Below are 12,698 nucleotides of genomic sequence, written 5' to 3' on the forward strand. Positions count from 1 at the left end.
TTTAAAATGGTTTTACTCTCTTACAATGTAAACCATCTCTTTCATAAACTTTTGATCTTTAACACCATGCACCTCTTGAAATCTTCAAAAACAAAAATATAATGAAAATATGATGGTGATGCAGCCTTTAATGTCTTAGCTATTATATTGCACAGCAGTCAGAAATGCAGAATATATTTTTTTTACTAAGCTTGTTTTTTAAGTCTTTTTACCGTGGTTTTAAAAACTATTTTTAACTATTCTTGTTGCTTGTTTATTTGCCTCTATTTTATTCTGCTTTCTCTTTTGATTTTATGTTTTTGTTTGAATATTTATCTATTTTTTTGTTTTATTAGTTCATTAACAATACATTGTTATCTTTTATGTAAAATATTTTGATCTGCATTTCATGTATGAAAGATTTTTTTTTTTTTTTAAAGGCCAACTATAGCCAGACAATTTGCTTTGCTTCAGTTTTGGTTCAAGTTCAAGCCTTCACTGCTGCAGACATTAAGTGCATTTATTATTGCATAAGCGTTTAGCTGCCGGCGGATCCAGTGTGGAGCGGGGATTGGATTTGAGTGACTGCAGGGTGAGTGAACATCCAAAGATGACGAGGCCAGAACTGCACACGGCTGACGCCACAGACGTTCAGCCGCTGCAGTGAGGAAATTCGCCATGTGTCTGAGCGCCTATCAACAGACACATTTCGTTTCTGCAGACTGTCAGCCATCTCCCAGAGGTATAATAGCTTACTCTCCTCTGTGACATTTCATGTACCCTGGGGACGTAGCTCCTGGATAGGAAATGTCTTTTCTAGTCTTAGCTCTTCCCTGGAGTGTAAACTGCTCGTCCTTCCTTGACAAAATAGAACAATAATAAAAAAAGAACTAGCATTCGTCATATGGAATATTTTTACCATGTTTTTAATTAATTGCTTGAAACATTAGTTATGAATAAAAAATGTTTTTTTAGCATGTAGTTAGTACAGTATAATGTCTCTTTTTTATATCAGTACTGTAGGCATATTTGAATATGCAAATACCAACATTCATCTCTAGCGTACATCTCCCTCCGTGGTGCATGCCAGACAAATGATCTGCAGTTTTATTAAAATCTCCTTTTCACCTTTAGCTTTAATCAGCCTTCTTTTCTATTGATTTACAGACAAACTTCTGAAAGAAGAATGTGTTTTGTAATTTCAGACTCTTTAGATAATTTGTCTGCTGGATGAATAATGAAATGGTTTTTGAAGAATAAAAATTTTCCAAAATGTGTCCAGAGTACCATTTCCTGATTGTATGAACATCTCTTACACTAATGAATTTTACCCCACAAAATGGAGTTTGGAATTCATCTTCAAAATGCATTTTAATTGAAGGAAATAGGAAGTTAATTTTTATGCATTTCTATCACGTATTTCAGTGTCTGTGATGTTACATCAGTAAATTTAAAAACCAAAGGGAGTGGATGCTTATCTGGTGGGTAGTTATTGGAGGTTTCTTCTGCTTCAAGAGAGGCTGCCATTGATTTTCTCCTACAAATGAAAAAAAAAAACAGTCATGGCAATCGATGTGTTCTGTTAATATCTTCCTCTGCATTCCAAATAAATAAACAGAAGTGGAGAAAATTCACTCCCTTCTACCACATATTCTCAGAAGCATCTGTGCTTTTTATAGCAATAAACCAACCACCGTAAACTTTATTAAATCATGTGGCAAAATCTATTTTAACCCTCTTCCATTCTGAAATGGAAACTCATGTAAGAACATTATACATTATTTATTATACATACATTATACAAAAAGTATAGTCACATATATAACAATTACCTCACAGGTTTTATGCACGAATGCATTTAAAACAGAGACAAGACTGGGAAGAGGCTCAGATGGGGAGTGATGTGGAGATGATCTGGTCATTTACTGAGAGTGTCATGGCTCGGCCTACCTGGACTAGCCAGGTGAAGCATGTTGACAGGTGAGTGACTATATTTGAGTTTATTTGAGTATATTTGTCTGTCGGTTCTTGACTGCTCTATGTTACTTTTACGTCCTGTCTCTATGTTCCTGTCCATTGTGCCGCTTTTGTTTCTTTATTAAAAGCCCCTTTTTACCCTCATGTTGTGCACTGGTGTCTGTTCCTTTATCTGTACCGTGGCAGACAGTACTAAAAATAAAATCCAAATAGCACAAATGTTTTGCATTTTAGAATAAATGTTTAGCACAAATTATTCAATAGTCTCCATTAAAAAATAACGTAAATGTGCACCCAAAAGGTGAGTCATTTCAATTGGCCCTAAAACGCCTTCACTTTCCTTGTCCGTTTTTATGTAGATATTGTCTTTGGCTAGGATTGGGCAGAGCCCACACAGGAAATATATTTAATCTAGCTTGTTAGCAGTGATTAAAATGTTATTTTGACAGCCCATATATACAAACAAATAATCTCTCTCTCGCTACCTCCATCCCACACAAAGCTATAGTTGTAAATTGTGGCAGCGTGTGCAGGAAAGAGAACATCTCAAATGCTCAAAGAAGGCTTCCCACGTTATTCCTTGTGACATTTTGCTCTGAACACGCATTGTGTTGACAATATTTGACAAACATTTAGTATTTTGGGAGAGTGTGTGCTTGCTCTGTGCCGTTTTAAAGCTGTTTTGACCTATTTTTCCTAGACAGATGATTCAAGGGTGTTTGAACGAAAGAGGGCAATTTTCTGCTCTCCGTCAGAAAGGAGGCATTTCACCTTTTTTTTGTTGTTCCATCACAACTTTGCCCTTCTGTCTGCCATCACTGTCTCTTTGAAAGGTGAACCTTCATTCTTTCTGACCCACCAGAGACTGAAGGACGAAACCAGCCTGAGTTACACACACACTGGTGACAGTGTTCTGCTAGAAAATCACAATTATTAGAACAATCCCCCCTTTCGCACTTGGCAATCTTCCCTGTCATAAACAATTTGCAAACCACAATCGCACACTGACTGCAGAAGAGACATCTCACGACAAGTGTACGCTCTGCAAATGTTGGCCCCCACAAATGCCCATATGTTGTATTAAGATGGGAGTAGCCTTGTGGGTAAGACCATAAGACCACAAAGTCCCAGGTTTAGACACCACTTACTACCATTGTGTTCCTGAGCAAGACACTTAATACTGAGTCTCTCCAGGTGGACTGACCCTGTAACTACTGACTGTATATTGCTCATGATAATGGCATCGGATGAGTGCCAAAAATGTAAATGTAAATAGTTCCAAATCAACACGTACCTGAACACCATTGAAAAAATAGAAAGACGTTCAAGGCTGTACAAATCAGTAAATGCAGGGGTTCTGATAATTGTGCATCATGGTGAAAATGGATTTTCTTATTTACTTTCCATAACAGTTTATTCCTACTCAAGGTCATTTCTGCCCAAACCCTTCACTTGTTAGATCAGCACAATAAAAAAACATGAATAAATTGCAATACAAACTTTTTTGATAGAACGTCTGTCATTAAAAAAAAGGAATTGAGATATATCATTAATTCTGAACACATTTACATATTTTAATCTGGTCATGCCCGATGTCCAGCTGCAGAGACCTGGTGCAAGATACATCATCTGATCAGTGCCAGATGCATAATCTGCATAATCATACTCTTCTTCTCCATCTTTAACGAGAGATTGTTTCTGACTAGCATGAATTTTGCATCTGTATCATAGGTCAAAACAAAAAAATAAATCAAACTGGCTGTTGGTTTAATTGCATTCATGTATTTAATCTTTTTTTAAACTTTATGATGAGCAAAATTAATAGGGTCTCCATTTTAAATCACTCATAAGTTCAGTACATTTAATTTCTCTTCAAACAGTAGACTGAGCCACTCAGATTTGTTGCCACTGGTCTGTCTCTTCAAGGACGTAGTGACTGATTCAGGTCCATGCACACACTAATCAGAACAAGAATTCTGAAGAAATATAAATAGAAGTAGGGGAAATAGGATGCGGGCGCAGCCTAAGAGGCGGTAAATTGCTCCAAGTATGGCCTCAGAGTGATCTCTTTCACAGCACCATAGCAGTGATCGAGCCTTACATTTCTCCTCCTCACAGGCTCAGCCGCATTCCTAAGCGTTCATATTTTATTCATTTAATATTCTAATATTCTGTTTCTCACCTTGCAGTCTCTTGAACATTCCAGGATATCAGTGTCTTAAAATGGCCATTGGCTTGGTTCCATTGCAATGCCTTTTTGGCCTCATTGATTTCCTATTCCCATTTATTGTTGTCAGAGTCTTTCCTGCCGGACCAACTGGGGAGTCACCATTCAGACTCCACAGGACTTGCCTCGTCTGTTTATCAGAACAGATGGAGACCAGAGGGCCAGGACTAGTCTGAAATTGGATTTATTCTCATTCACTGTCAGTACATCAGCAAGTCACACTGTGTGCATTTCTTTAAAAATGGTTTATAGTACTGGGACTCAGTAGTGCCCTATAAAATGGATTTGTATGGTGGCAGCCCTACCTTCACTATTCATGACATGGCCAGTGTATGGAACCTGGTGTGGAATCCCCCCAGCTAACCAATGGCATAAAGAGCCCCAGTAGAACCACTAGAATGCAGGGTTCTGTGGAATGGGAGAAGAGTCGGGATGCCTGTGTCCATAAAGTGCCGTCAAATGTTCCTGAAGGGAAAAAAAAAAAAAAGTGAAGCGATTGTCACATGTGATACACAGCAGCACAGCACACAATGCACACAGTAAAATTTGTCCTCTGCATTTAACCCACCACCAGTGTGTGGGGACGGTGCTTTACTCAGTGGCACCTCAGTGGCACCTTGGCGGATCAGGATTCGAACTGGCAACCTTCTGATTACGGGGCCACCACTGCCCCTGGAGTTGGAGTTCACCAGGTCACCTTAATCTACTCCTTGCAGCACGTTGATTGAGACATACTGCAATATGCACCAGTAAAATAAGGAAATAGGATAATGTTATTTAGCAAGCACTCTCAACTGTCAGTGTAATATACTCCGTTAAGTAATAAGCCAGTACATTTGCATCTTATTCCCAGACATTTTACAACAATGTATTCGTATCTCGCAAATTAACAGCAGAGCTGCGGATATGACGCTGTTCTCATTTACACTAGAAAATTGTTAGGTTTGGTTTGAATCCCAATAGCGTAATTGGGTGACATTTTGAAAAGCTACTGCCTTTGTTCCTCCGAATGAAAAGTCAGCATCGCTTTCTCAGTAGATCATTATGGAGTTTTTTACTGGAGATTAACTGGGACACAACAACCCAGCCACAAAGGGACGCACGTGACAGTGTGTTTCTTGGTGCTGGTCCCAAGCCTGCGTAAAAGTGAAGGGTTGCGTCAGGAAGAGCAATTATATGGACAACCAAATTAATAGAAGCCAAAGGTAGACAAAAATTAACCGAGACACAACATAACAAAAGTCATTCCTTGTTCATACACTTGACATAAAAAAAGGATTCAAGGATTTGTAAAAACTGAAAAATGTATAGTGTATACAAAAGCCCTGCTTGTTGCCATAGTTACAGAATAATAGTTTTATTGTGTCTTCTCACAGGGTATGACTATTTTAAGCAGTAATGAAGTTCCACACCTCAAAACAATATTATTGCAGTTCCATCGCACATTAACATAATATTAGACATACAGACTAATAGTTTTCTTTTCAAATGAATTGTGTAAAAAAATTTGAGAAATGTTTCAATGATGACAATGTTATTGATCAAAGGCTTTGGATGACATTTTACAGCATAGTGTGACAACAATACTTTAAATATTAGACATATTATATTTTGGAAAGCATTTGCATAGTTCTGCCATGCCACCTTTTTTTATAATCACTGACAGTGAATAGACACCTGACTTGAACCTGTAAGATTATTCACATCTGAAAAAACGTTGACAATAACTTTTGAGTCAGTCACCGTTTTTTTTCCCCACTCCCTCTGACTTGTCATATTTCACCAAAAAATTGTCTCCTGGGATCTTATTACCTGCCAGGGGAGTGTGTCAACTTTGACCTTTAAAGGAGTCATGTGAGGTGGCTCTTAAGAGTTTGAACAAAAGGGAAAAATGCGTTCAACCCAAAATCCAGCACTGTTAAACAACAATTCATCTGTTTTGATTGATCAGCAGCGATGTGACAAGTAGTATGATCTCCATCTTGGCAGTTTTTTTTTTGTCAAAATGTATGATGTCATCTCTGTCATATCACTTTCAGTAATTTAAAAACGTCTTGAGTTATGATAGATGCAGATGAGGGAATCTGTAAAATGCAGTGGAGGCAAACATAAACGTACCTTTGCTCTAATTCTCATTAGAGAATATAGTGAATCTATTAGTGTTGTGGCGCTGTACATTTTGATTGACATTTTTCACATCCTTGCCTGGTGCCAGACAACGTTGAAAAATCTGTCAAGCATTGCAATCAAGGAACAATAGAAAGAAAATCTCGGTTCTGTTATTATGTCAGAGTTTGTTTTTTTGTTGGCACTGGTCTCTTCAAGGACGTAATGAATGATTCAGGTCCAGGCACAACAATAGTACCATAATACTACATTCTTTTCTAAACCCATAAACCCCAACATGTTCTACTCCCAGATTGAACACTGCAGTCTGGATTGTGTAAGAACTACATATAATCATCACTCAAATATTGTTTCAGTCACATTAAAAATAAGAGTCTGCTTGTATTCATGCAATACGTTAAGTAAATAACTTTTTATCATCAGCAAATTAATGTAAAATATTAAACGCTTATTCCTCAATTGACATACCCTCAATGCAGTGGCTAATTCCAGCCTGAGTAAGAGCAGGACTTGCATGCTTTAAAGTCTATACAGTATATATCTATAATAGAGGTATAAACGAAACACATTTGGGATGAATGAATTCTAACTCTCCATTTTACCATGACAATGGCAATGGCAGAGGCGGGGTCGTAAAAAAGGCCAACCACATTCAGCCACAGATGAAAACGACGCTTATTTATTTCTTTTGCCTGGTTCAGGGATAAATTGCCGAAGCCAGGCATTCATTTCTCTTTCAGTATTGACTTTGACCTATTCATTTCCTTTAAAGTCTCCCCATGGACAGACTAAGTGGGAGGAGGACCATTTCCTCCTCTGTCTTCTACTTTTCACCCAGAAGGTAAATAATAACGACATCCTTAAAACACTGTACATTTTAACCCAGGTTAGCTTTTCACCTTGTCCATGTAGCCAGCAAGATCACAAATTTGTGGCCCTGATGGATGGGGCAGGAAATGTTCCACCAAACGTCCTGCTCCCTGAACCTGAAAATGGTGAGTGACTTATGGAAGCATTGCTCTTGACTGGGCCAACGAGCGGGAAGGGGATTCTTCAGGGAATTAATGAAGGAGCCATGCCAACATATTATGCGTACCACCCTGTTCCTGCTCTGGCTATTTTTAGAGTAATTTAGAATGGGGGGGGGGGGGGGGGGGGGTCTGCAGTCTGGAGGTCTGGGAGCGCTTGTGGGTTGACATGCCCGCCGAGTGCAGCCTCTCGTGTAGGGGAGTTGGAGGGACGGAGCAGCTCGTAAGAGAGCGGCTGACGCCTGTAGAGGCGTTGTGTAATCCATTAAGATGGAGTAATAATACAACAGTCGTTGTGGATGCATCAGAGCTCCTCTCAGATCCTGCCTTTGATGCACTGTAGTGGATGGTGCACTTCCATTGTTTTAAAAATCTGTGTTTCCCTTTATGGACTTATGGACTTTTTTTGGAATAATAAATAATTTGCAATAGCTAATGAATTTAGTAGAATATAAAAGATAATAGTATAAATATGTTGACAATGACATCATCATATTGATTATGTCTTACATTTGCTGACTAAACAGACCCAGTGAGGAATGGACTCTGGTATCTCATACCAAGCCGTCAGCAGCAGATACGTTTAATAATAAACTTGGTGCCTCCGTGGATTGGTCACGTTTTTCTAGGATATCACACAGATGCTTCATTGGACTGAGATCTGGAGAATTTGAAGTGTCATGGCTTGAACTTTACCTGCCACTCTGGGCCTCTATATGAGGGTCACATGTGCCCCTCATTCCTGATCACCTTGTTTCAACCCATATGTAAAACATAAATGTGTCCTGAATGTACAGTACAGGTCAAAAATTTGGGCACACCTTCTCATTCAATTAATTTTCTTTATTTTCATGACCATTTACGTTGGTAGATTCTCACTGAAGGCATCAAAACTATGAATGAACACGTGGAGTTAAGGTGAAATAACTGAAAACATGTTTTATATTCTACTTTCTTCAAAATAGCCGCCCTTTGCTCTGATTACTGCTTTGCACACTCTTGGCATTCTCTCGATGAGCTTCAAGAGGTCGTCACCTGAAATGGTTTTCCAACAGTCTTGAAGGAGTTCCCAGAGGTGTTTAGCACTTGTTGGCCACTTTGCTTTCACTCTGTGGTCCAGCTCACCCCAAACCATCTCGACTGGGTTCAGGTCCGGTGACTGTAGAGAAAATTAAGAAAACACATTGAATGAGAAGGTGTGTCCAACCTTTTGGCCTGTACTGTACATAGTCGTTATGCTAGCATCAATGTTATGACCCAGTATGTTATGTTATGTTTGAATGACACCAAGACGTTAGTCTCGTTGTGTTCCTAATTCCTCATTGTGGAACCATTATCCTTCTGAGAGAGGGCACTGCTATCAAGGATTAGGTAGATGCAATGCAAGATCCAAGGTTTCCCAGCACAACATAGGCATGACATCATCTCTTCTGGCTCACTTTCTTCCACTGTATAGTGGTAACATGTTTTCCACAGGTAAACTACATATAAAAACCCCCCAATCAACACTTGCCACAAGATTTTGGCTTCCAAAGCTTCACATTTCATGGTCAATATGGATTTGAAACCCTCATAACATAGGTGTGGTCAACAGATATGAGACATTCCTGGTTAGATATTTGAAACTGTTAAAACATCAGTCTGAGTAGGGTTATTGAAAACGTTTTATAGCTGCTTACATAGAATAGTAACAGTGAGGGTACACAGAAAAGCAGAATGATAAAATATTTAATGTGCATATTTAATTTCTCTAACTAAAGAGTGGAGAGCTCAGTATATCCATGGGAAAACATGGGATGATGTATGTTATAATGCTGACCATTAGTCATGCATTATGGAGGTTAGTGGAATGTTTGCGATTAAATGGCACCCTTTGCCGCACAAACATTATATACTTGCTCATGTTAACCTGGGCAAGACGTATCTCCATTTGGAGAGCATTTGGAGAGCGATCAGCCACATTGTTGCGTTAGATTAGGACCCATAAATTTCCTCTGTTATCTGCAGAGCTCTGGTCCACTTTTGCCTGTTTCCACACACTATAAATAGTCGTGCTGAGCAGGCAGTTTGGATCCGCTGCTGACTCCTCCGAGTATACACACAGCTCTTTGAGCTCAATCTCCAGATTCTCTGCTTCTCGCTTCTATTTCTAACCCTCCACTTTTACCCTCCTATCTGTCATTGACTTTTTTTTCCTCCGTACATCTCTTCCATGTACAATGAAACACTGGAAAATGCAAAAACTGCATGAATTTATCACTTAAAAAATAAGAATGTACACCAGACTCAAGCATTTTTTGTACAAAGGGGATGTTCTGCCAAAAGAATACAGTTGCAGCCTACAATAGGCAGAAAACAAAACACACAGAGATATCCTGGGACACATTTTGATTTGATTCACAGTATTCTGAGCAAAATGATGTGAGTTTGCATAAATATACTCTACCACCTTAAAGCATGACTTCTTATGGTAAAATATTTGATTCCTGGAGTACACAGAAGTGAATTATCACCTACCTTACCAACCAACCACAGTATGTGAGGGTGGTCTGCAGTATTAGATCTCTTCACCATATTCGCTGCTGACTTCACTTACAACTCCACCATCTGCTTCCTACAGAAGTTTTCTGATGTCAGCCTCATCACGAATGGAGACAACAAGGAGTACACTTGTCATTCCGAGACTTTGGCAGAAGTAACTCCAGACACTGGAAAGACCAAGGAACTGGTGGTCTACTTCTTCAGGCACAAACATCCTCCAGTGCAACCACTGAATATCCAGGTTATGGACATTAACTGTGTATGGACACACTGTGGAGAGCTACAGGTACATTGGTGTTCATCTGAACAATAAACTGGACTGGACTCACAATTCAGATGCTCTACAGAAAAGGGCAGAGTAGGCTGTACCTGCTCTCTTGAAGACCTTTTATGACTCTGTGGTGGCCTCAGCCATCTTTTACGGTATCCCAGCATCTCTGCTGGGCATAGAAAGAGACTGAACAGGCTGATCCAGAGGACCAGCTCTGTTCTCGCATGCCCTCTGGACCCAGTGGAGGTGGTGAGTGACAGGAGAAAGACGGCTAAGCTGTCATCCCTGCTGGACAACATCTCCCACCCCATGCAGGAGACCCTGACAGCACTGAGCAGCTCCTTCAGTGGCATGCTGCCGCACCCACGATGTGAGATGGAGAGATTCAGAAGGTCTCTCCATTCTGTACATATGTACAATTTCAGAAATATATTTTTATGTATATACTTATATCTATAACTCACATCCACTGTTTTTTCAAGGACAATTTAAAATACAAAAATACATCAAATTTTAAAATCTTAAATACATTAATACAATTGTTAGCAGTTGAATAATTACAACATATATGTACAACATCAGATTTGCACTCATTTTATGACATCAGGAATAGGTGACTTGGGGTCTGGGGGAGGTTTTCTTTCAACCGTACCCGTTTTTCAAGCCTGTGGATTTTTTTCTGATTTTGCAAAATATCATCCATGAAACCCCAGTGTGGCCATGGAATGCACATAAAGACGAGGAATCGCAGTGCCAGAATGAAAATGGCCTGGAAGCGTTTCTGCGCTTAAATATGGGAACCCCGAGGGCCTTGTGAAAAGTACCCAGGCGATTTGCTGATAACTGTGACTGCCGATGATTACATGGTGTAGCCTCCACAGGTCTGTCAGGTGGAGCCCAGCATGTGGCAGGGTGCACCTCTGGTGCGACAGCACTGGCTTGTAGATAGATAGTGTAGCTCTCTGCACAAGGCATTTTTACAGATATAATCAGAAAGACTTACGGCTGATTTCAGGGTCAGTGCTGACATGGAACAAGGTGGGCAGATCTATATGGGTGCTCCCGTTACAGGAGGGTGTTCGTAACTTAAAAACATAAAAATTGACCACAGAGTTGAGCGGTCGCTTTACTCATCACTGGCTTGAAATCAGAAGAGACAGAAATGATCGATGAGTGTTTTATTTTCTGCTCTGAACAACAGATCCAGCTTGCAGTAATGTTCTAAAACGTATCGAGATGGATTGTATATGTGTTGTTTGCACTGCAGACATTTTGCTGCCAGCAAAAAGTGTTAACTTCCCTTGAACACAAAAAAGCCTGAATAATATTTTAATTAACATGGAATGGTTACATAAACCGTAATTAGTAAAGATTTGAATTAGAATTGTCATGTTTTCGCCACACACTTATTTAAGGCTGTCTGGCTTGATTTATTAAATTGCGGTCCATGAGTGCTGCTCACAGTAATGAGAGGTGCTACATGGCAAACACACAAGTAAAGTCAAGCCTGGAGCTTTGGCACAGACACAGCGAGGTTCGCAGCAACAGAAGATCAGGCCAAATAAATGCTATACAACTTTGCTCTATATATATATACGAGACCCCGCCCTGTACCCCAGGTTCCGAGTTGGGCTCTGGCACACGTGACCCTCATATATGTTATGGAAACAGAGAGAGGGAGTAAATTTGCTATCAAAACTGTGTGTTACACGATAGAAGACTGGGGTCACATGTCATTCTATGTTCTGTTTTAGGTAAAAATGAAATATGTACGTTGTCTGTGCAATATTAGCTGGCATTGTTCTACCCACTATGCAACATTAACTGCTTTAATGCATAACATGTTGTTGCTATAATGAGATGGGATATTTCAGTTACATGAAATTTATTCTGTTGCTCCTCTCTCTGATGAACGGCTTTGCTTATGTGCATGGTGCACTTCCGTAGTCCCATACTTCACTGATATGGAAGACTGAATTTATTGAAATGAGCAAGAATTCTCCCCTGAGCCTCTCCGATTTGACTTGGATGAGCTGTGGTCTACTGTGACCACGACTGGCATTGTTGTTTCTAAAGATACCATGCAGAAGTGGCTTCTCTATTTCCCCTGTTCCAGATGTAAATCTGGGAAAAGGAACCGAATCTAGCAGATAGCACTAAGAATAATGCAAAATCTGACATCTTACCAACCATGCGATCAGTAAACCAGTCACAGAGGTCAGAAACATCACAGCACATTAGTCCTGGAAAGCAGCTCCCAAGGTCTTGTAGCACCGTGAAACAGACATATACTTTTCCATGTGACTGTAATGAACACTTCAAAATGTCATGTCACGTTAATTCTACTCCAGTAGAAGCGTTTAAAATTTGCTTGCTAAAGGCTGGCCACCCATTATAGCTTGTGGTTGTAAATTATTCACGTTTTATGCAAACGTCATGTGCAGCAATATATAATCCCAATATATAATCAATTAATGGGTTTGATCAATTAGCAGAATTTTCACATATACACAAAAATAAAAATCATACGCAAAGTCAAGGTCGACAT

General features: G+C 39.6%; 1 long non-coding RNA gene across 1 annotated transcript; it reads right to left on the reverse strand.

Moving 5' to 3' along the window:
* Positions 1 to 4,311: 4,311 nt before the first annotated feature.
* Positions 4,312 to 8,433, reverse strand: LOC114802322 (uncharacterized). Its single transcript, XR_003751707.1, has 3 exons — positions 8,374 to 8,433; positions 4,489 to 4,648; positions 4,312 to 4,355 (listed from the first exon to the last, which is right to left on the reverse strand). It is a non-coding gene; the product is annotated as an uncharacterized LOC114802322 (long non-coding RNA).
* Positions 8,434 to 12,698: the final 4,265 nt, after the last annotated feature.

The sequence above is a fragment of the Denticeps clupeoides genome, chromosome 13, assembly GCF_900700375.1.
Source record: "Denticeps clupeoides chromosome 13, fDenClu1.1, whole genome shotgun sequence".
Classification (NCBI taxonomy): domain Eukaryota; kingdom Metazoa; phylum Chordata; class Actinopteri; order Clupeiformes; family Denticipitidae; genus Denticeps; species Denticeps clupeoides.